Genomic DNA, 22,814 nt, shown 5'->3' with positions numbered 1-22,814 from the left:
GGTCAGCAATCCATGTCCCGTATTCCATCCAGGCATCCTCAGTGCTTGCAGCACCCTGACACTGCATACTGTGATACTTGTCTGGACTCCAGAACCCTGGGACTTCTGCCACTTCAGACTCTAGAAGGTGGGCATTCACAGTATCTGCCTTTGCCTACCTTACCCCAGCATTTGTGACTATGGGAAGAAAATGGATTTGGAGCAGGCTGCAAAGGCACATGGGAGCCCAGGGGGGAAACTGAGAAATATGGGATAAGTGAAGTTTGAACAACAGCATAAGCAATGAGCCAGCTCCACAGAAAGATCAGGAACTTCAGTTCTTTCAGCTTCATGGCATGAGAAGAGCTATTAAAAGATGCTAAAAAAAAAAATCAAAAGAAATACTTCCCACGCATAGTAGTGCTTCTCACAGACACAGGATGATGCTGTCAGGAAAAAAAAAAAAAAAAAAAAAAAAAAAAAAAAAAAAGATGAAAAATGGACCTAGTGTCTACAGTAAACACCCAATGATGTAAAAGTTAATGCTAACACCAGTGTTAGCGAACAGAGAAGCCTGCTGGTAGACTCCACCAGAGATCATTACAAGACCTGCACGAGGGACACCCTCACTCTCATGTCTGCTTCTGCTGGGATGTTTCACCTAGGGTTTGGCTCTGAAGTAGAGAGTTCACCTGGACTGCTTGGACCACATCTAGCTGGACTATGGTGTGACCCTAAACTCTCCTCCACCTATAGTCTCCCTATATCACCCCTTACTCCCCTTTCAATGGCTCCTCTGTCTTACAAGCCTCTAGCTTCCTTCCCACAGCTGCTGCCATGGAGGTTGAGAGGAATGAGTCTGTCCTCAGCTCACTTCCTGGGGGGAGATCTTTTACATCAGGGATTCTCAAGATCATATTGTTTAAGAATCACCATGGGTAACAGTAGCTCTTGATTGTGCCAAGGACACCCACACGCTCAAAGTGGTGTTCAACAGCTGGGGCAGTGTTCATGCACCGGTTTGGACCTTATGCACCACTGATGGAACATGTAGCAGCAGGAGCCCTTATTTCTCCTGTCTCCTGCTCCCTCCCAGCATTGTATGAAAAAAAGCTGATCAGCTAGTGCCTATGGGCTCATGCAGACCTCCCCTGTCCTTGTTACTGCCTTTGTAGGTGATAGCAATGCTTAGATCACATCTCTCCATAAGGCTTTGCTATATTTTGAGTGTTGTCACAATGTAACCACTTGAAAAGCATCATTTTGAGGATACAGACTGTGATGACAGCACACTTCACTGCTGAAGTACTAGGTCTTCACTTGTGGATAACTGGCTAGCTGAAAAGGGTCACATAGACATAGTCCAGCTGGCTGGACAAAAATGCACATCGCTCTCAGCTTATCTGAAGTAAAGCAAAAATACACTGTCTTTGGCTGTCCTTGTTACACAATATCAGGAAGATCGCGGTGGGAAAAGAATGTTGCAGGTGGGAACAGATAACTACAGAAGAGAAACTAGGGGCGGGCTTGGTATTTGGGCAACTAACCAATAATGAGCTTAACTTTTGTAATATGTATGAGCTAATTATAACAAGGCATAAAAGGTGACTGTAAGGGACAATAAACAAAGTCTGCTGATCACTCATATTGAGTGACTGTGTCTTCCCTCCGTCACGACATTCACTGATGCTGGGAAATGGCTGCTTGGCAGCCGGCTCCCAGTACCAGCACTGGGTCTGCTGACAAGCCCTGCTGAGCAACACACACTTCATGCTGGTGCAGAAGCTGCTGTGGAAGGACAAGGCTTGCACAGGCACACTTCGACATTTGACAGCCAAATGTCAAGAAAGCTGACACACAGCCACTTCCCAGCTGTCGCTCTGGAGCTCTGGCTGCAACATGCAACTCTGCCCAGCTATTTAGTTTCGCTGGCAGCACAGGCTCTCCCGGTCGACTGGGATTCACTGGCTGTCAGAGATACTGCAGCAGACAGATGCCCACTGTGCCTGCACTCACAGCCTGCTCCCAGCACAAGGGTCTGCTGTCCAACATCACAGGTGGCACACAGCCAGCTCCTGCTGCGAGCCATTCTGACAGCTTCCTTAGCGATATGTGTGACCTTTTTTGTGCCCTAGATACCCCTCCTCTTTCTTGGGACACATCTCCTGACATCCTTCTGTCTCAGGGATGCAGGGAAGTTGGCAATGGTACTGCCAGCACAGGGATTATTCACTTCCCAACACCAGAGCACCCTCCCTGGCCACACATTCCCTGAGTCTCCCTCCCTGATTCTGGAAGACTGTAGAAGGATCCTCCCTCTTCCTATTCAGCATCTGGTAGGCTGGGATTGGCACTGGGGCATAAAAGCCAGCAAGCAGAGTAGTTTCAGATTCTGCTGGCTTTGATCAGCTCTTTTTACAGCCCTCACACCCCTTTGCAAGCAGAAGTTTCCAGATGTGGATAGGCAGTCTGCACCTGAATACTTTTTGCCAAATCAGTTCATTCTTCTTATTTATCATTTGCAATAGCTCAAGTTCACAGTGTGCTGAATCCTGCTCAGTCCTACACACACAACAGCAAACAGAGCACCCAGCAATGATCCCTGCCCAGAAAAGCACATCATCGTGGCAGTGAAAGGCTGGGAGGCATGTAGGGAGCACCATGACTCTAGACACATCAGTACAACAGCCATTTTATTTGCAAATCTGAAAATTCTTTGCCCTCTCTGTAATGACACCATCTGCTGCTACATGGGAGACAGGGCTATTTATTCAGTCAGCGCTTTCTGGAGGTGCTAAGGTTACCTGGAGAGGGTGAGGGCCAGACATCGCACCACCTGTGGACCCTCAATCCAGTCAAGGTAATACAGAGCAGAGAAGGATGCTTTTTGTGAGATACCTATGGTGTAGTGTGGAATTGCTTATGAATGCTTGTACACCCATGTAAATAAATAAACAAACAAACAAACAAACAAACAAACAAACAAACAAACAAACAAACAAACAAACAAATAAATAAATAAGCAAACACATGACAAAACAAAGGAGGCAGCGTGCTGAAGGTAACAGGGGCATGCAGCACCTTGCAGAGCTGAGCCCTTCAGGTTATGCAGGTCATGCCTTTTAAGTCCTTGCTGAGTGCTACAGAAAGGCCCTCAAATCCCTCCTCTGTTGTACCCTCAAAGACTGAGGACATTGTGCTGATTTGAGGGTGGTCAGTGCAGCTCAATAGCTTCTGGAGTACGACCTCCTGCCTCTAGAACACTGCTGAGAAGATGCAGAAGCCATCAGAGCTGGCTCCAAACTGGCCTGCAAGGTTCTGCTTCAATTAGAGGGGGCTCATGCAAACACCAGCCCTGCCTCCAAGTGCTGATGTGTTAGGTGTGGTGCTCACATACCTCCAGGCATGCCCCGCTACCTGTTACCACCCCAGCCACGCTTTCGGAGTTCCATCACTGACAGCTTAACACCCGGCTCTGCTCAGCACTGTCAGCTGCATACGTGGGGCCACAGGGTTCAACACACAGAGATCCAAGTTTCCCCATAAAATGTAATGCAATACTGTAGGAAGCATGCAGAGATTTAAACAATAAATGTGATTTAAATGCAAAAGGACTGCACATATACCACAGAGGATGAAGAGGCAGGAGCAAGATCATTAGAACCATCAGCTGGAGGCAATGATGGCTTTTTGGAGACTGGCTCTTCTAAACAGATTATGGTTCCACAAATCACAGTCACTCTGCTATGAAACTGAACGCTCAATGGAAACCTTTATCTGTGAGGGTTCTTGCTGTCTGTTTCTCAATGGCTGTGGTTTCACTACCATCATCATCTTCCTCAGAGGGACCAAGATCCATCATGTGACTCAAGGGTGAAAGACAGAAAAAACAGAGTTAGAAGCTGGGCATTCAGTTTCATAGATGAACCAGCAAAAATCCTTTTGTATGGGAGCTGCTTGTTCTCTGAGGGTTGTTAAAAGCTTTTGCTTTAACATGCCTGAAGAAACCACACACCTCTACAAAACAAGCATGAGCAGAAACGCTGCAAAAGCAACGGTTTGCATGAGCTTGCAGATGGGGGCACAATACAGACATCGCCTCCCTGCTCCATGGGGAGAGATATATTCAGTGTACTCCCCCTACGTCTTCCTCCAGGCAAAAGGGCTAGCAGATGAATCCAGACTGAAAGCCACTCTTCAGACTGGGTGGAGGATCTCAGGGCTCACTGGTTCCTGCACCAGTTCCCAGGGTCCCAGTAATGCAGTTTAGTCCCTGCCCCAGCTATGACACTTCAAAAGCTGCTAGCACAGTACTGAATGGTTTTTTTCAAAAAAAAACTTAACAGGAAAATTTCAGGAGGCTGGAGGGCCTTCATGGAGCAGCTAGTGAAGAGGATGGGGTGAAGGGCACAAGATGAGTGGCCTGGGGATGGGTCTGAATCATGGGGGTGAATAAGAGGGTGGAGGTGAGGAAGCCTGTACGTTGTTGCAGGGTGGGACCAGCTAGTGGTATTTGTTTGGACATTGTGCTGGCTAATACATCTCTGCCAAATTCATGCCTTCATTAAATGCTTTAGTAAATCATCCAGCATATTTAATGAAAGAAAAGGTGTAAAAGGAAATACTAGTTGTTTGACTCATCCTAAACCTCCAACTCTCCTTCCCTGCTTCAGGGAACAGGGAGCATAGTGAGGGTGGTCTGCCTGGTCCCAGGCTGAATATTCCAGCACCCAGAGTCTAAAGGGGGCTGCAGCAACACAGAAAGACTAAATACTTCCTAAATTTCTGCCTCAGCTCAGGCTGGCTCCTCTTGTGCTGAGCAAACAGTGATTTCATTCCTGAAAAGACCACTCTCTTTTCTTTCCACAATGAGTTGCTGCCTGGGCCAGGGCTTTTTCCAGAGGTTTCCAGGACAGCCTGACTAATGTATCATTACTAGCCATGATTAATGTACCATTACATTCCAGAACTATACAGGATTATGATGTGTTCAAACTGGAAACTGCAGCACGCGACGATCAGTCACAGCCCTTGTGCTTGTGGCAGCAAGGAGCCGCGCAGGTCAGGGATGAGGGGCTGGCCAGCAGAGATTAGGGGGGTTGTGATGCAAAAATAAGCAATAGGTGTTATATGTATTCCTGCCGATGACACAACTAGCATGAGGTAGGTACTGCCTCCCAGTCACCGGAGAAGAAGCCCCAGCTGCTTTGTGCATTTTGAGTTACGCAAGACATCAGAAATAGCTCAAGCAGCAGATATACAGCAGCTCACCCAGGAGCTGGACAGTGACCGAACCAGTTTCTCCCATTTCTGTGCTCTCTTGCTCTATGACTCATAATTTGGCATGTGGCACTCGGCAGAAGCCACTTACAGGTGGTGACTCATGAGCATCCACCGAGGTGATCTGGGCTGGAACCTGCTCCTCCTTCTCCCCACTGGCCATCTTCTGCCCCAGCTCCCACCACATATGCTCCTAATTACTATATGCAATTCCTCAGTGGAGAAAAAGACTCTGATGTTTCTAGATGTTCATATTGCACCAAAATTGCGACTGAATTAAAGTGCTGACACAGTAAATGCTTCCCCACCACAGACACTCTAGTAGCAGCAGCAGCAGGAGGGACTACACTTCTATAGCACCTGAGCACTCTGAAAGCACACTGAAGATTTACAAGAGCAGAAATTACACAATTCCTTTCTGAAATATGGATCTGCCTGGGTGCTGGACCCTGGCTGCTGCAGGGTTCCCAGAGCCCTCAAGAACCCGTGCAGAAAGAAATAAAATCCTATAAGCACATGAAATTGCTGGGCAGAATCAGTAGCTGAAGATGCCAAGCTTAACTCCTCCTTCACTGCACAGCACTGGCCAGGGCTTACCTGCAGAGCTGGCTGCCTCTTGGACGCGCTTCTTTTACAAACCTGCCTCACCTAGGAACCAGAGGCCGCAGCTGAGTCGTGACAAAAACACAGCCAGCAGCAGAGTCAAAGCCTGCAGAAGCAGGGACTAAAGTTTTCTCAACAAATTCTACGCCTGGGAGCTGTGAGCTCCAAATTCCCCACCACAACAGCCACGGCTGGGCAGGGAATAAAGCATCCTAATGAGGGAGTCAGGCAGCAAACAGCACAGCTTTGTGATTCAAAGCTGGATCTCTGACCTGTGCCTGCAGGCATACAAGATGGCAAAGCTGCTCCCGAAGTCTGTTATATGGCTACACGCAACAGTGAGCGAGCAGCTCACTTCCGTTGAGCATTCAATTTCTTGCTCAGGTGTGCACTGCAGGGGCGAAGGCTCCCGAGGTGATAGCAAGAAGTGGAGAAGGCATGGATGCTTCATATGGATGGAGGTGTTTTCAACAGCACTGGAGGTTTCAGGGGTTTCTGGGGATCTGAAGCATCCCTAGAACTACTGTACTTTGGAAAGAGCTCTCCATGAGGGGTCATGAATCACTTCCACTGGGGCCTCAGGATTTTCCTCCCTAACATTTACTGGAGTCTGGCATCAGACATCTTGGTGTTGCCCAGCCCATGGCAAAGACAGCCTTGCTTACCCAAGGCTAATGGGAGGATAATTTAAGAAGCAAGTTTCATCCTCACAAAGAATAAGCACAGGAGGACAGCTCCACCTCAGGCAGTCCTAGATACCCTATCATGTTCATGATTTGAGGAGAAGAGATGTGCTAAGGCCTAAAAGGGACAACGAAGGTCTGTTCACAGTGAGTAAGACCTCACTGCAGTACTGGTCAGCACACCCATGCAGACTCCAGCCTCTCCAGGGCTGTGCATCTTCACTATTGCTTCCTCTCTGTCCAGATTAAAACTGGCATTGCATTTCTGACCAGACACACATTGCAGGAATCACATCTGCAAAACAATCCTGAACTCTCCTTACAAGGCAAAAGCATCAGGGATCACCAGAGAAAGCCTGACAAATAAGCAACTCAGTCTTGAGATAACTCAGTTAAAAAGGCTGTAAAATGTTCAGTGTCTGTTCAGCCCAGAGCTCTATGTATACAGGAATCACTGACTATCAAGTGAAAACCAAATGCTTCTGGGATGGCAGATTACAGGTGTACAACCTCATGTAGCAACACAGCAAAACATGGTACAGAACAGGTAGCAAAGGTACAGAAGAGTGAAGTAAAACCACGGCAGGGTCAAGTTCTTGAAATACATAACATATCACCCCACAACCCACCATAAATAAAGCAGCTAGCAATGCCAAAAATCCCCGGAAGCATTATTTTCAGACTTGAACACAGCCAGGGTGCAATGGTTTGCTACCAGGACTAGGTGGCCATGTCCCAGTGAATAGGAGAAGCAATGCAGGTATGGCATTACCTAGCAGTGATGGGCATCAGTTCCGCCAGAGTGCCTGCATCTGCAGGGCTGTATTATTTTTATGATGCAATGGAACTCAATATGCACTGCATGCAACCAGATCAGGAGCTCCAAAATCAAGCACAAACAGAAAACATCCCAGCAGCAGCCTGGTTTTATTAGATGTTCCTTTTCACAGTACACATCTAAATGGTTTTTCAAACAGCAGCTGTGTCCAACAGCTGACTCTTGCTAACACTGAAGGAAACTTTAACGCTTTCCAGCTCTAGGCAGTTCTGCTGAGACCAGAAGCAGTAAGTGGATACACAGGAAGAAAATTTCTGTCTCTCCAAGGAAGGAATATGTAACATGTAATTCATTGGTCAGGAGGCTGGCAGCACCCTGATTTGGGGATGATAGCTACAAAGCAAAAAGGCTGAGGATCAGCCTAATAAAGGCAGCATCTGATGAGACTAATGCATCAAATTTATCCTGCCCTCTGAAGGACATCAGGACCACATATACTTTTGCTGCTGATATCCAACTGCTTTTAGACCACAGGCTGGATTTTGCAGTCTCTTGAAGATTAGCTGGAGGAAAGGACCCTGTAGCACACAGGTTTGGAAGGGAATTTGCCTGATCACTCTTAAGACTGTGCATTTCTTGACCTTTTTTTGGCCAGATCCCTGAAGAAAAAGGTTCTCTGCAATCATGTCCAAATGCTGTCTAAATCTCACTTCAACAGAAAAACCAGGGTGGGCAAGAAAAAAAGAAAAAAAAAAACCAAGGCAAGATGACTCCCATGATGATGAGACAAGAAGCTTCTGATCTGGGAGGAAATCCTTGGACTGCAGTGAGACAGTGCAAGGTTAGAAACTGTCCTTTGCACTACACAGCAGGTCTTCACATGACCTCCCTGGCCAACACAAATCTATTTAAAGAATGCTTTTCTTAAGAAAGATGAAATCAAAGGCAACTGTTGCCACCAGTTCAGAAGGATGAGGGAGGAGAAAGAAGCAATGGATAGATGAACATACTTAGTCTTCACAGATCAACTGCTACAGGGAAGTCTTGATTCATCTGTGGACTGAATCAGATAGGCAAAGCCTCATGTTCCGCCTTTCCCGGCACAATTTAGATGCTCTGCATGAGGTGTAATAACCCCAAAGTGGGAAAATGGGTGACTGACCGGCTGCTCCATGCTCCCTCCCAGTCACAGCCAGCCTCCTCCAGATGGGAAGAGTTTATGTCTAGAGGCGGGTTTCAAAACTGGCCAATAAAAAGTTAGGAGCCTATATAATCATAGTACTATATTTTTTTAACATCCCTGAGTATTTCGCTTTTCTTATGAATTCTTGCAACTTTTAGGGCTTGTAACTTCAGGAACCAGTGAGTTCCACACTAAACTACTAGTTAACTGACAGTCCTATCGGACATAAGGGTATTTCATTGCTTCATTGCTTGAATGAAGGACAAAAACTTCATTGCTTGTCCTTGGGCTAGGGCAGGGAGAGTTAACATATTTTCTACTATGTTTGCCACCCCTCTGAGTACTCCCAAGCTTTTCATTCTGCTCATGTACAAGAGTATTCCCAGATCCTTGGTCTGGCCATCAACTTCTCTCTAAGTGTCCTGATGTGTGGGTGTTTCTATGTTTGCATGGCCGGCAGCAGGGTAGAACTCAAGAGGATCTGGATAAAACTGGAGCATCAATTTACGTAAGAGTATTTTCCATGTATCAGAACTAGCAAAAAGCAAGCCAGGACCTTAATAAAATACTTATGAAGCAGACCAGGCACTCCTAATGATTACATATACTGTTCTTCTGAGAAGAGAAACTCATCCCTTGCAGGGGCTGGCAACCCAAACCAAACTGAGCTTGTAAAGCTCTATTCCGAACAGTTTATTTTAGGATATCGCTCCACAAGACAGCTCATGTGCTAATTAGGCTTGGAATGACTGGGCTTAACAACAAAGCATTAAGGGTCTAACTAACTAAATCTGGTAACTCTGGATTAACCAAGGTCTTCTGCTGAGGAAACTCTTGCCAGGCTGCAGAAGATGCATAGACCTGTTCACTAGGAGAAAAAAGGAGAGCAAATGGGATGATCCTTGGCTCTGTACTGGAGGAGTACAGCAGGTCAGGATCCAAGGGGACACACCAAGTTTACTGGAGGGATGACCACTCTGCTTTCAACTACTTCAAGGGTGTTTGAGAGGGCTGAGGAGACACCTTAAGATTGTAGGCTCCCAGACCTTCCCAGCTGGGACATGCTCACATTAGGACATGTCCTTTCTTGAAGCTGTTGTGTTCTTCCTGTACCTGATGTCTCAGAGAAAAGAACAACAAGTGGTGAAGAAGAATTTGTCGCTCCAAAGTCCTTGCACTGAAATGGGCCTCAGCTCAACCAAGAGGTTTCAAAACTCTGCAACTTCTGAACACGTACTATAAATACACTGGGTAGTCTTACTCACACAAATGCCAAGAAGCCATTTGGGAATATTGCTGGGCTTTGAAGTTTGACAGCAAGATTCATGGACTAATTAATCACAGTATGTGAAAATTATTCCTATTATCAGTTTCAAGTAATCCTCTTTAATTTCCTGGAATGCTTCCATGTTACAAGCAGGGCACCTCATAAATACTTACCGTCTTTCTCTGGACTGCTCATTATTTTTATATCACAAACACCAGTTTCCCATTTAATACAAATAATTACCATTTCTTCAGTCTCTCCTCATGTAAGAGTTTTCCAGGGCTCTTGCAGTTTCCTGGGCAGTTTCTTAATTCCTTCCAGGTCTGCAGTCATGCTTCTGAGCTGGGGTGACTAATTGCACAGTTTCCCAATCAACAGTGGGCCAGCCCCTGACTCTGTATCAGCATCAGAAGACTGCACCATAATCTTCCATTCCGTTTCTTATGTACCTTAACATTCATATGTAGACACTTATCAAGTAAAGTCCCTTATGACCAGGGTGACATACAGATACTTTTTGCAGTTTAATGACATCACTTTAATGAGCTGAAGTCAATTTAATCAATTTAATCAGTTCAGTGATTTGTAACCTGACAAAGTGTACTTTTATGAGTATCTTCTGTTACACACATTTACATACCTCAGCATTAAGCTCAAAAAAAAAAAAAAAAAAAATCAAGGTTTACAACAAGACTAGCCTAGAAGAAACCAGGGTATTTTTCTTACATATCTGTTCTCTGAGGAAAGGAGCTTCTTTTTGTTGTCTATGGAGTGTGGTTTTCAGGGGTTTTGCTCCTCCAGGTTGCACAAATTCTCAGAGTAGGCTTGTGAGGACAGGTTTGCCACGTCCCCATGCAAATCCTCTTTGCAGTCCCCCAGTAGATAAACGGGTCTTCAATATCTGACTAAGATACGGGCTGAAGGATATTTTCCCTGGTGAATTTGCCTCATGAAATCAGTGAGGTCTGGTGGCTTCCTTCCACGAAAGAAGATTCCCCTTTCATCTTGACGAGCAGGCCAAGAGGTTGTTGTGGTTTTTCTTTTCAACCTCAGCTCGTGCCAAGGGGAAAGCAGTCAACAAGGCAACAGACCAAAATACTGGCTGTCAAACATGCTCTGGTACAGAGGGGAATCACCTTGCAGTGCCTCCAGGACAAATACAAACACATTGCTTCAGTTGGTGGTGTTTCTCCACTGCACAGTACCAAATCATGTCAGCAGCACAAAGCCTGCAGAGGTCAGGGTTATGGAGATGAAGATGTTCTTTGTGGTCTCTGAAGCTTGTGCAAAGTCACCAACAGAAGCACAGGTAATAGAAACCCCAATGGATCAACAACTACGATCAGTGCCTGAATAAGATATGGCCAAACATAAACTGAACGACATGTGACTACAGCATAGCCACCTTTGTGCATTAACCACCCTCATGGCATTGCTTGCCAGTGCTGGGACATACCTGTTTCTGGCAGTTCCTCCTCTCCTCTTCTGTTATCGTGCCATGAACTGGCTAGCTCTACTGCACTAGGAATCCTCTAGGGACATCTGAGGTCCCCCTGTGCTCCATGCAGTCTCACCTTTCCTCTGGTCCAGTACTCCCCCAAAACCAGCCAGTCTATCAGGAAGCAGGGAAGGGAAGCACATGGGAACAGAAAGGCTGTCAGGCTTATTGCACTAAGAAGTAGTCACCACCTTCGGAGTGCTTTATAAATACAGTAATTATAAATAGCAAGTGCCTGCAGAAATGAAAATGAGGCATATGACAAGGAGCTGAAGGCAGGAGACATCTGGGTAAGGAGGTGCTCTCCTCGGTGGCCATTTCAAGCAATATGACCTGCAGCTGAAGCACAAATCCCAGCAGCAGGTTAAGCTAGATGCCACTGGCTGTGGACAAGGGAGAAGAGCTTGCTGCCAGTAGAAAATGGCTAAATGCAGATGCATGCTGAAATCCTCTTGCTGTTCTTCCAAAGGGCCAAGCTACAATCACTGCTCACAATAAGCCACATTCAGGCAAGAAATCCCTTAGAAGTCCCTACAACAACTGACATCCTAACAAGTGAAGGAGAGGTCAACCAGAGTAAGCCAAACCCCAAGGCAGTTGTCTCACTCCAGGTATTGATCATTAGAATGAATCAGGCAAAGCCAAGGAAGATATACTGCATGAGCCAGTAATACCCTGGGACCAGAGATAGGAATTATTTATATCTCTCACTGGATCTTCTCCTATGTGGGTTTATGATTCTGCCACTTGAGTTACTGTAAATGATCCGAGGGTTGGACTACAGGGAAAAATGCCATGTAAGCAGACACTGGAACCAGCCTCACTACTAAGAACAGAAAATTGCACTAGCACAATGGTCCAGACAGGTCATTCTCCCTGCTGAGAAGGACATCTGTGAGGACAGCTATGCTATCTCAGTTTACACAGAAGACACATGACAATGCAGCATGAGGCATACAGCCCTGCTCTTTGCCATGGGAACCCCACAGAGGGACCAAAAGAAGGTGTCCTGCTAAACAATTCAGGTGAATTGGACCCACTAGGTAAAAGGAGGCCAAGTAAGCATGCAGTTGGTCCTGCAGCAATGCAGGTAGAGCAGAACAGAGAAGAGCCTGCCCACCGAAAGCATTTAGGTTGGCGTTTGCAGAAGTGATGGCAGCTGCTGCCAGCTGCTGCCAGTTTACAAAGAATAAGGTGCAGTTCTGGATTTAATCTGATGTGATTAGTCTATGTAGGGAGCAATGTATGTTCTGGCTTCCTTGAAGAGTAACACCTGAAGAGCTGGTCCCCTGAGGGTCAGAAGGAGCTGAGATTATCTAAATGTTGCTAAACTGAGTCTGTGTTAGCCAACGTTCAGGAGCACAGATTTTGCCCAAGGTTGACTGCATCACAGTTAAGCAACCCATCAGTTCAAATCTCACATCACAACTTGAGTTCTTGTGAAAAACTCATCTTCCTAAAACTGTATGCAGGGCTTTTTTCCAGCACCAGTGTGCAGGAGAGTTCCTGAGCATTTGCCAGAGCCACAGATGCTCAAGTGGGTCTTTTGCACAGCTGGGAGCCAAGGGGAAGGCAGAGTATCCCAGACCAGCACCCATTCCTTGCCCATGTGTCCCACCTTTCCCCAAGAACAGAGCAGGGTCTAGTCTGAGGTAACAGTGGGTCCAGGGCAAGTAGCAGGTGAAAATCTGCTGCACATTTGTCAAGGTCTTCCCTAAAGGCTCTATTTCTTCCCCTGTGTAACTCCCAGAGGAGAAAATCCCCTCTTACCAGAAGGGACTACTAGCTCTCATCACTCTGAGATACTTGTGCCACTGGCCAAAAAGCACAAAAGCAGGGCAGTGACACTCGCTCTCTGCTTCCAGACAGCATCTTGTGCTGGGACAGAGAGAGACAGTTTGGTGGTAGTGCCAGCTTCCTCTTGCTTGCCAAGCAAAGCAAAGCAAAGCATTGCTGCCATCACTCAAGTATTTATTATTTGCCACTCAGAGGTACTGCCAGCCCCATGCTGTCAGCACTGCACAAAGACCAACACACGGTCTCTATCCCAAGAGTTCAAACTCAGAGGGTGACCCTCAGCCAGAAGTTGCCATCACCCACATTATGGCCACTCACCTACATTACAGCTCTGCCTTCTGTCGCCCTCCCATTTACACCAGTGAACAGCTGCAGGGGATTTCAGTGGTTTTTTTTTTTTTTCCTATCTACTGATAAAACCACCAGCAGCTTTGCCCAGTAAGGAATATTTGCATGCGTGTGATGGACAGAAAAAAACATTGCCTACATGACCCTGAGGCTGTGACACAACTGCAGTGGGGAGAGGAAGAGTCTGTGGACAAGCCTGCTCTTGTGCTTATCTGCACAGATACATCCCTGCTTTGACCCACTTCTTTCAGAAAATGAACGTTAAAATAATTTTCATTGAGAGAGGAAACTGGAGCAGAATTAGGAACTAGAGCCATTTTGACAGCCCGTTTCTTTCTCTTTGGAGAGTAACCAAATTCCAGAGGAGTGGGAGGGCACGCAGGGAACCTGCTCAGCAGATAACCTGACAAATCCCTGCTAAGGCTAGTTACTAACACAGCTGTCACTGATCATTGCTGTGGGATTTCATCCCCTGCCAGACAAGCTCCCTCAGCTCCTTCAAGCCTTATCTTGTAACCTTTTGCATGGCTCTGGAAGGGGGTGAACTTCTGGCTCTTTTGGACTTAAGAGTCTGACCTGCCAGAAGCACTTTATCCACATCACGACTCTTCCCACCAAGCAGCACAGGCAGACAAGTGAACTTTCCCACTACCGGCCAGATTTCAGCAGCTTCCACAAACACAGGACAAAATCTTCTCATCTGGTATCGTCCTGTGATTCCACAGCTGACAGTGAGGCACCTCCAACCTTCTGCTTCTGAGCCACATGCACAGATCTCCGCATGTCTCACTTTCAGTTTGCTTTTCTTGGGTTTAACCATCAGAACCACGCCTACTGAGATATCATCCAGCATCATCAATATAGAACTGCCTTTGAACTAAGTATCTCAAGCTGACCCAGTTTATATTAAACAGAAGGGTAAAAAGTGAACACCTCTGTAACAAAACCTTTCTAATTTTTAAAGAGCCCATCTCTGGTGTATCAGGAAAAACATTTATAAAAAACAACAAGAACAAAGAACTTGGAGAAATACTGCAGAAAAGTCTTTCAATGTGCATCCTAAGTAAAAAATAATAATCTCAAATCACCAAGCACAGTGAGAAAATTAGAAGAGCAGAGCTCCTGACCAACCTGAATGAATAACTACACCAAGAAGGATATTAGAAGTAAGTAAACCAGCATCTTTGGCACTGTTTTAGCAAAACCAAGCATCCTAAAGCTGCAGTGATGACAGGTTAGATAATATAGAGGGAAGAGGGTGCAGAAAATGGAATGAGTTTTTGGAGTGGAAACAAATTCAAGAAGATTAATGCAGTCAAGTCAGAGGGACAAGATATTCTTCATCCCAAAACAACGGAAGAATAGTTGCATGACTGCAGCTGGAAGCAAGACTTTTGATAAAAATGTCTGTGAGGAAACAGAGGAAGGAGGGAAAGCTGTGTGGCTGGCAAATAAAGGTAAAATCTGTACCTGTTCTGAAAGAGGAAGGAAAGTGACCCACAGTACATTTATCAACCTGCCCTTAATATTACATAAGGCTTTCAGAAAACATTGAAAAAAGAATAACAAGACTGGGAAATAAATGAAAAATGGGGCAATGCACAACATGGGGTTGCAAAGGGAGGGCTACTGTCTGGCTATCAGGAATAATACCAGAGTGAGATCTTGACCCATCAGACTAGAAGACAATAAAGGTCCCTGGGACAGATAATTCATTCTTTCTTTGCTATCCACAGCCTCAGACACCTGTGAGGTGGTAATGGAGCCATGGGCAGGCCACTCCTGAGTCCATGGCATATTCTCCTGGGCCACCTGCACTTCCTGCAATGCAGGTCCAGGTCCCTTGGATCTAGAGATCCTGCTGCACTTTAACTCCAGCATCCTGCATCAATGCAGTGAGGAAGACACACACCAGCAATTACATCTCCTTCCTGCAAATCATTTTGGTCAGCTCCAGTCACCAGAAGCTCTTGCCCATCTTTTAAGCATCTCAAGGCAGAGATTATCTGTGCACTCTCACTGCTTAACAGATGCTCTTACAAAAGCAGCATCTACCACCTAGGTACAGACTGTATGTCCTGGGGAGCATTCCCACCCCATGCAGCGAAGGAGGCTACATCACTTTCTTTTTATTCCTTTAGGCAAGCACCATACACAGAAAACTATACACATTTTTTCTTCCGTGCCCCAATATAATAAGTATGTGTGTCCTGCATAAATGCGTCCTGTTGCATATCCTGTCCTCCAGCCCAGGATGCACCACACACACACGTGCTGTTGTTACCCCCCACCAACCTCCTGTTAGAGCCTGTTCTGCAGCAGCACCACAAGTGCAGTCGGATACACACCTACAGCAGCATATCCCACTCCCTGCTCCCATCGGGCTGAATGGGACAGAGACCTGGAGACACAGATAGGGTTCCCAGGTCCCATGGTGAGATAGGGATGACAAGGAGCTGCAGTTCAGGAAACCCCATGGTGCTTGCAGGAAATTGTCACAGAGCTGCGACAAGAATGCACTCTGCTCTGTGATTTTGCTGGAAGCCCTCTCCTTCCCACCTGGTACCCTGCACTGAAACTCTGGGTTTATCTTCTTCACCAGGCATAAAGGCCGGAGAGCCTTGCCACTGCATAGGGATGGAAAGGGAGCAATGAACTGAGAACCTGCAGCAGCAAAATGGTTCCTTCATAAAACTGCTGCAGAAAAAGGCTGTGCTGATGATCGCTCCCACCTCTACAAACCCCCTGGGGCTGCACGCTGCACTGGCCATCCCAGGGAACACAGTGAGAGGATGGAGAATGGTGGTACAAATGACACATTTACATTCTGTGACAATGACAGCTCTCAGTTTCCTCCTCTGTGGTCTCTGACCCAAAACTCCCTGTTCCTCTAGCTCTGCAATGCCCCTCACACCTGCCTCTTTTGTTCCATGGTTCCTCTACAGCTCTGACAAACATTTACCATTTTATCTATGTTTTTCCTACCATCCTGTTGCTCCTAATAGGCCTAAAGGTGGCTTATCTGAATTACTCTTGGGTTACTGGCAAACTGCAGAAAGTTTTTGTGAAAACATAAACTTGCCAAGCTTGCTGCTTAGCAACACTGGCATACAAAGCTGTAGGTATATGGAGATAAAAAAGCAGATCTCTGCTTCCTCCATGCTCCATACACCTTTACAATACCCATCAATCCAGACCCTGTATGGTCTGTTCCACAACACCCAGTGCTAATGTAGATCCCGTTAACACCACAATCCCCCCAAACACCTGCAATTACAACCCCACATGCTCAGCATCTTCCATAACCCCAAAAGACTGCGTCTGCTATTTGCTTATCCCTTTGTTACCACACTCCCACGTGTATATTCCCCTGTAGCCATGTCAGTTCAAAATCTCATTCTTTCACACCTTTGTCTTGTTGCTGACTGCTACCCTGAATATCACCTCTCCGGCATTCATATCCCTACCCCACATATATCCTTCTCTTTGTTCAAACCCTTCTCCCTTCGTGTTTGCAGATGCAATTTGATGGAAGGATTTGTGCAGAGGGTGAGGGTGGGAAGAAAGAAGGTGGACAGGGAAAAAGGGGATTTGGTTATAACAAAACCATGTAATTAAGCTCTAGTAACTGGCACCCAGCCTGAACCCCTCATTTCAGTAATTAAAACCAGTAATTCCTCCATTCCTAGATAACCTTTCTCATCCAATATGTGAAAAGCGGCAGGGAGAAAGCATCCATTTACACAGCAAGCACAGACACGCCCTGAGCAACACAAAGGACTCCAGCCTGCACAGAGCCCATGTATCTCTTAGCAGAAGAACAGGATTTTACCTGCCACGATATTTTATCCTAATGCCTTTTGAACAATTGATTCACCAGTAGGGGAGTGGGGGTGCGGGTGGGGGTAGCAAAAAATGTCAAAAGCCACACTGACAGCAGCCTTTCCTCTGTCTACATCCTTTGTTTCTGGCTTTTCATGGAAGCGCTGTCTGTCAAAACAGCTTTTGAGCTGCACAGCAGCATCACCACCAGGGATGCACAGACAGCATGGTAGCTGGAGGGACCAAAACAATCCGTGTGGGCTTGGCTGTCATGGCAGGCACAATGGAGAGCTGTGCGACGGCATTGTCGGGGCGAAGCACGGCTCGCCTCTGCACAACCAGCCCCGGACATGACAACCGCTATTTCATAGCTACAATGGACAAATACACATTCTGCGCAACAACACCAGCCTCCTCGCTTATATACAGCCATTATAATCACAGCAGCTCCAAAGCAATGCAGCCCCTGAAGAGACAAAGCAATCCTAAAATCCCTAAGCTTCACTGGGTAGCCGGCAAAGTCTACAAAAACAAACCAGCCAGTTTGCAGGACAATGAACAGCCTGAAAAGCATCAGTATGACTAACGCCCACCCCGACCATTTCTCCATCTCACCTTTCCACAGATGCTCCGTTCCCTGTCTCACTGAACACGCCCTGCTCCAGCACTGCTGAGCTCTTGGATTCCAGCGGGCTCCGTGCTCTCTCACCAGGATGCTGTGAGAAACAGAGAATCAATTTTTTTCCATTTTTTTTTTTTTTTTTTTTTTCACAGCTGCATCCCTGGCAATGCAGAGGGTCTGCGCAATCACATCTCCAATGCTCCTGCTGCTGCTGCTGTGACGTTGCTGCGTGTGAAGGAGCAAGCATGCCCACAGCACCACCGCTCCGGCTTGCAATCGGTCCCTGCGGAACCTCAGATGAGGCAGGGGATGGGAGGGAGCGGAGAAGGAGAGGAGGGGAGATAAGTCAGGCTGGAAGATGGAGGATTGATTCTTATAGTAACAGGGAAATCAGGAAGGTAGCATGAGGAGAAATGAAAAGACTAAAGCCCGTGCCATGAAATAGAACTGCAGCATTTTATTCTGTGATGAGCTTGGGTTTCAGATGCTGTGTAGTTGCAAGCTGTCTGATCTCTTCTCCTGGCTTTGCAAAGGAAAGCAAAAGGAACTGCAGTGCTGTGTCCCTACCGTTGATAATGGCTGCTAGAACCCTTGGAGCTAAGATGCTCATCTGCAAAGAAATGCACAGGCAGAGGAGGAGGATGGGAGGACTCCTAACTGAGAGATCTGGAAAACTACAAGAAGCTTCTTGAAGCTTCTTTTACATTTCTGTAGCGTCTTTTGCTTGAGAGCTTCATCAACATTATCTGTGCTGTATCCCTGAAAGGCAGTCCCCCTGGGGTAAGATGCAACCACCAGCACCTCCCCTGGTACCAAACACACCTGGCAGAGGCAGGCTGTCTGCAGTCCCTGCTGTCACAGGGAGACTCAAATCAAGGTCCCAGCAACTATTAACTACAGCTTGTGATAAAAACACTGCCTGTAACCTGGGCTGAATCCCAGCATGTCCACCAAGCAATTCACAAGAGATCTTCCTTCTGAAACCCGCAAAAGATCAGGTTCTTTGCTATCCCAGGGCCATGTGAAAGGATTTTTCCATCACCCCCCTTTCACCAGAGGCAATTGCAACCTGCTCCACAGGCAAGCCAGTGCTGCTCCTGACAGTGTGTGGCTGATTCTGTTTTTCTGCCACAGTCTGGGCACAACCACACAGCCCAGAAACTCAGCTGTGCTCCTGGCTCTGCCAGGGGAGATGTTTCTAGCACTGGAGCAGCTGCCCTGAGACAACTGTTCTGGAGGGACTGTTACCAAAATTGTAACCAAGAAAGCTCTCCAAACCAAATGGTAGTTTAGAAAGCCAACATTGGTTTATTGCAGCACTGGGGGCATGGGGGATTTTTCCTCCTACCATGCACACCAAGCTGCTCCAGGGTACACATTATATACAACAGAGTAGTTGTATATTCATAGTATGTTACATATGCATTGTCATTCAAGCACAGGATTAGTTACAAGTTTCTCACTTCTAATGCAAATTAGTGTGCATCCTCTGATAGCACTGCTGAAGCTCTTTACTAACTATGTATGGACCTCAAGAGGGGGTTTCCCCTCTTTTGGGGGGGGTGCTATTGGAGTCAGAGGTTGCCATCTCCCACTGCCGCAATCGCTTTTGCACTACTTTCAACTAATTTTCTGTTGATGTCAGTGGATTGTAACACCTTACCAGCTTGTCTCCTCTTGCCAGAACTTTCCTCACTTGAAGGCTTCTTTTTGCATAACTTAGGTAATGGTGTTCTTTTCACCATTTGTTCTTTGTTTTCCATCCTTCCCAAAACTGACTCCCTTGATTAGAAGTCCTTTCATTCGTCACTTTTTAACAACTTTATAAGAGTCAGCTTGACTCAAAACTGTGCACAGGTTTGTTTAACATATAGTTAAACACTAGATCAGTTTGGTAATTTAGGAGTTTAGACAACAGGACCACCCACATTACTGCACTTCGCCACCGCCCTGAACTGAGCTAAGCAGAGCTCAGAAAACGGAGTGGCCACGTCAGAAAAAGCAACCCCTATGAGCCCACACCAAACCCCATCTCCTAACCCAAGGCTCCATGGAGAGCAGGTAAGTCAGAGAAGAGGTAAAAATGTCACACAGACACACGGCTCAAAGAAATTAAGAACTGTCACACACTCGAGTACTTTTTGCCCTACACCATGATGCACCCAAAGCAGCAATCAAACAAAACAAGCCCAGACAACATAACACTTCGCAGAAGCTTTTGCCTCTACAGAGGCCAACAGAGAAAGCTATGACAGCAAAATGTTGAGTCATCACTGGAAGCGGCTGCCAATTGTCTTGGACCCCAGACCACCCAAAATCTTTAAAACACCTCTTCAGGTAACATTCAAACTGCATTTCTGATTGTAATCCAGTGGCTGGTGGGTGGCTCCCACCAAGGGCTCCCCCCAGTGCAGACAGATCCTTCCAACCAGAACACACCTCACGCTGGCTGTGGGCTGTGCAGCCCCTTCACACTGGAGCCAGCACTGCAGACGGCTCTGCTGCTCACCTCCAAACACTGGGAATGATCCGCCAGCCCGTCCCAAAGCTCAGGGTCCGCAGGTCCTTCCCGAGAGGCTGATGCACCTGCCCCACCTGTGGTACTTCACGCTCCCCAGCCCACCACTTGCCTTTCCTTGGATGCTGGAGACCTGCACCACCACCTGGTCCCGTTCAAGCAGCAGGGATGAGCTCCAGGGAGGATGCAGAAGCGAGAGACCTACCTCCACGCCTGGCCATTACAGCAAGCAGAATGCTAGCCCTGGTGGTTTCTGCTCCACCCAAGCTGCAGTAAATGAGACTATTTACTGTACTCCCATTAGCGTGCAGCCCCCGGACCCCCGCACAGCCAGTCCCATTGTATTATCAGTGTTAATTAAGGCAGGCTCAAGCAGCCATCTCTGGCCCCTTCAGCTGGGACAGTCAGGGAGCAGCAGCGAGGAAGGAGACAGTCTCAGCTGCAGAGCTCTGTGCAGAACAAGGAGCGTTTGTTACCCAGGAGACTCATTCCCACAGCAGAGAGGAGAATGGAAACTATTTCCATGCCCTCCCCAGTCCTCCACAAGCATTGCCAATGCTGACGCCAGGAGGTATAAATGCTGGCAGGCTGAGTGCTTGCCTGCATCCTTGTCCCTGCCACAGGACACTGGCATTAACCAATTCACTGACAGCAATGTCTGCCTTGGGTGACCGACATGCACACCAGAGCAGATGGAGTCAGGGGGCTGTTTTGTTAAAAATCAGATAGAGCAATGCAGCAGATAAGGGGCTCCCTGAGAAACCCACCTATTTACATATCTCTTCCCAACATCAACATTTGTATCCTCCTCCCCAAAACATGTTCAGCACCTTCCCACCACCCCACTTGCACCTCTGCAGCAAGCACCCCTTTGCTGCATCTCCCTACCGGGCTCCACCACACTCAGCAACAGCAGTAAAAACTGATGGGCTGCCCTAAAGCTTTGTAGGTACTAAGAGATTACAGGCACTAATGAGGAAGAAGAAAGCTGTTTCCTGGGGACTGTCTTCTAGGAGATGACTTCTCTTTGATCACAGAGATGAGTCGCACGGCTGATGCCACAGTCTCAGGCAAGGAGGGGAGGAGGATACTGCAGGCTGCTGACTGCACTCCCTAGAGAAGCAAGGTGAGGGAGATGGAGGTGCCAGAACACATCTGCTCCTACAGTAACAGGTGTTCCTGTTCTGCTTGGTCTGGAGAGGTAGGTATAGGTGCTTCCCACACACTGTGCAGGAGAAAATTGCTTATCATGCAATGTCAAGTCTAATTCCTCACAGGCATCCTGCATGTCAGGTGGGGCTTCTGACATCTCACCTCCCTCCTTGCTCCAAGGGTGTGAGAAGTCAGTGCACATGTTCACCCACCCATGAGCTCCACTAAGGAGGCACACCCTGTTCCCAGTGCCAGGCTGAAGCAGAGCTCACTGCTGTGGAGGAGCCCCACGTGCTGCACTCACACTGGACACCAGCCATGTGTGTGCCCAAGGCGCTTGCTGACAACAACCAGGACACAAATAGATCATTTAGGCAGAAAAAAAGCACAATACACTTCTGTCTTGGTCTCAGGCTCCTTCCTTCATATTCCAGGTAGGAATTGGCTGCTCAGGTTAGCATGCCCCCACCTACAAGAAGGAAGAAACCTTTCCACTTCTACTGCAGTTGTACAGCAAGGGCACCCACCAGCAGGCCAAGCCTCCCACCCATCTGCTGCATGCTCCAGTGACCAGTGAACTGGAAACAGCTCAGCCCCAGATCCCAACCAGCAGCCTGGGCTGCAGCTCACACTTCCAGCACTGGGCAGGAACAGGTCTTCAACCACCCCTCACCATCAGGTGCGGTGCACAGTGCGACCACCCTCACAACATCCAGACCACCCCGGGGCTGGTGCCTCTACACTGCAGCTCACAGCTATGACCCAGCACAGGGAGCTGCCTGCCACCTCCTCCTAAAGGATGAGTGTTTTGACCTAACCCTCATTACTTTCACTGTGTCTGCACCTCTCAAGGAAACAGAAAGTGGTACAAGCAACAGCAAGCTCATTGCCACAGTGGGCAACCTGTGCCTTGCTATCTGCAGATGCAACAGCATGAGCCTCTCGCTCATCGTGACCCCATCTGCAGCATGCCCACAGGAGGGAGGGACATCTTCACTTTTTCCCACATGCTGGACCGACCACTCATGAACAAAGCAGGAGCAGCTCAGTGCCTTCCCACCTTGCTCACTCATTGCTTGTGGCACAAATCTGAATCCCCAAGACATGGCAACCCCATCCATCACTACTGAGGCCATTTCAGCAATGCCAGAGAGAGGGATGTTGGTCAGAGCTGAAGTAAAAGCATGGTCCTGCTCAGCTGGAGCAAGGGGGAACAGAACACAGAGGCCAACTGGAAAGCAGGAGATGCTGAAAACTTCATAAAATCCTCCGAAAGGAAAACAA

At 47.4% G+C, this 22,814-nt stretch overlaps 1 protein-coding gene across 8 annotated transcripts in view; it reads right to left on the bottom strand.

The window, feature by feature from the left end:
- Positions 1 to 22,814, bottom strand: part of RUSC2 (RUN and SH3 domain containing 2) — a 62,914-nt gene that overhangs the window by 19,036 nt on the left and 21,064 nt on the right. For 7 of the 8 annotated variants that reach the window (XM_055698759.1, XM_055698764.1, XM_055698766.1 and 4 more), the window contains one exon: positions 17,854 to 17,954. The exons of the other annotated variant lie outside the window; for it this stretch is intronic. The gene's annotated coding sequence lies outside the window, so the exon portion shown is untranslated. The remainder of the gene's footprint in view (positions 1 to 17,853; positions 17,955 to 22,814) is intronic. 8 annotated transcript variants of the gene reach the window in all.

Source organism: Falco cherrug, chromosome Z (assembly GCF_023634085.1).
Source record: "Falco cherrug isolate bFalChe1 chromosome Z, bFalChe1.pri, whole genome shotgun sequence".
NCBI classification, from domain to species: Eukaryota; Metazoa; Chordata; class Aves; order Falconiformes; family Falconidae; genus Falco; species Falco cherrug.
The sequence above is the reverse complement of the archived record's forward strand: the minus strand, read 5'-3'. Positions and strand labels throughout refer to the sequence as shown.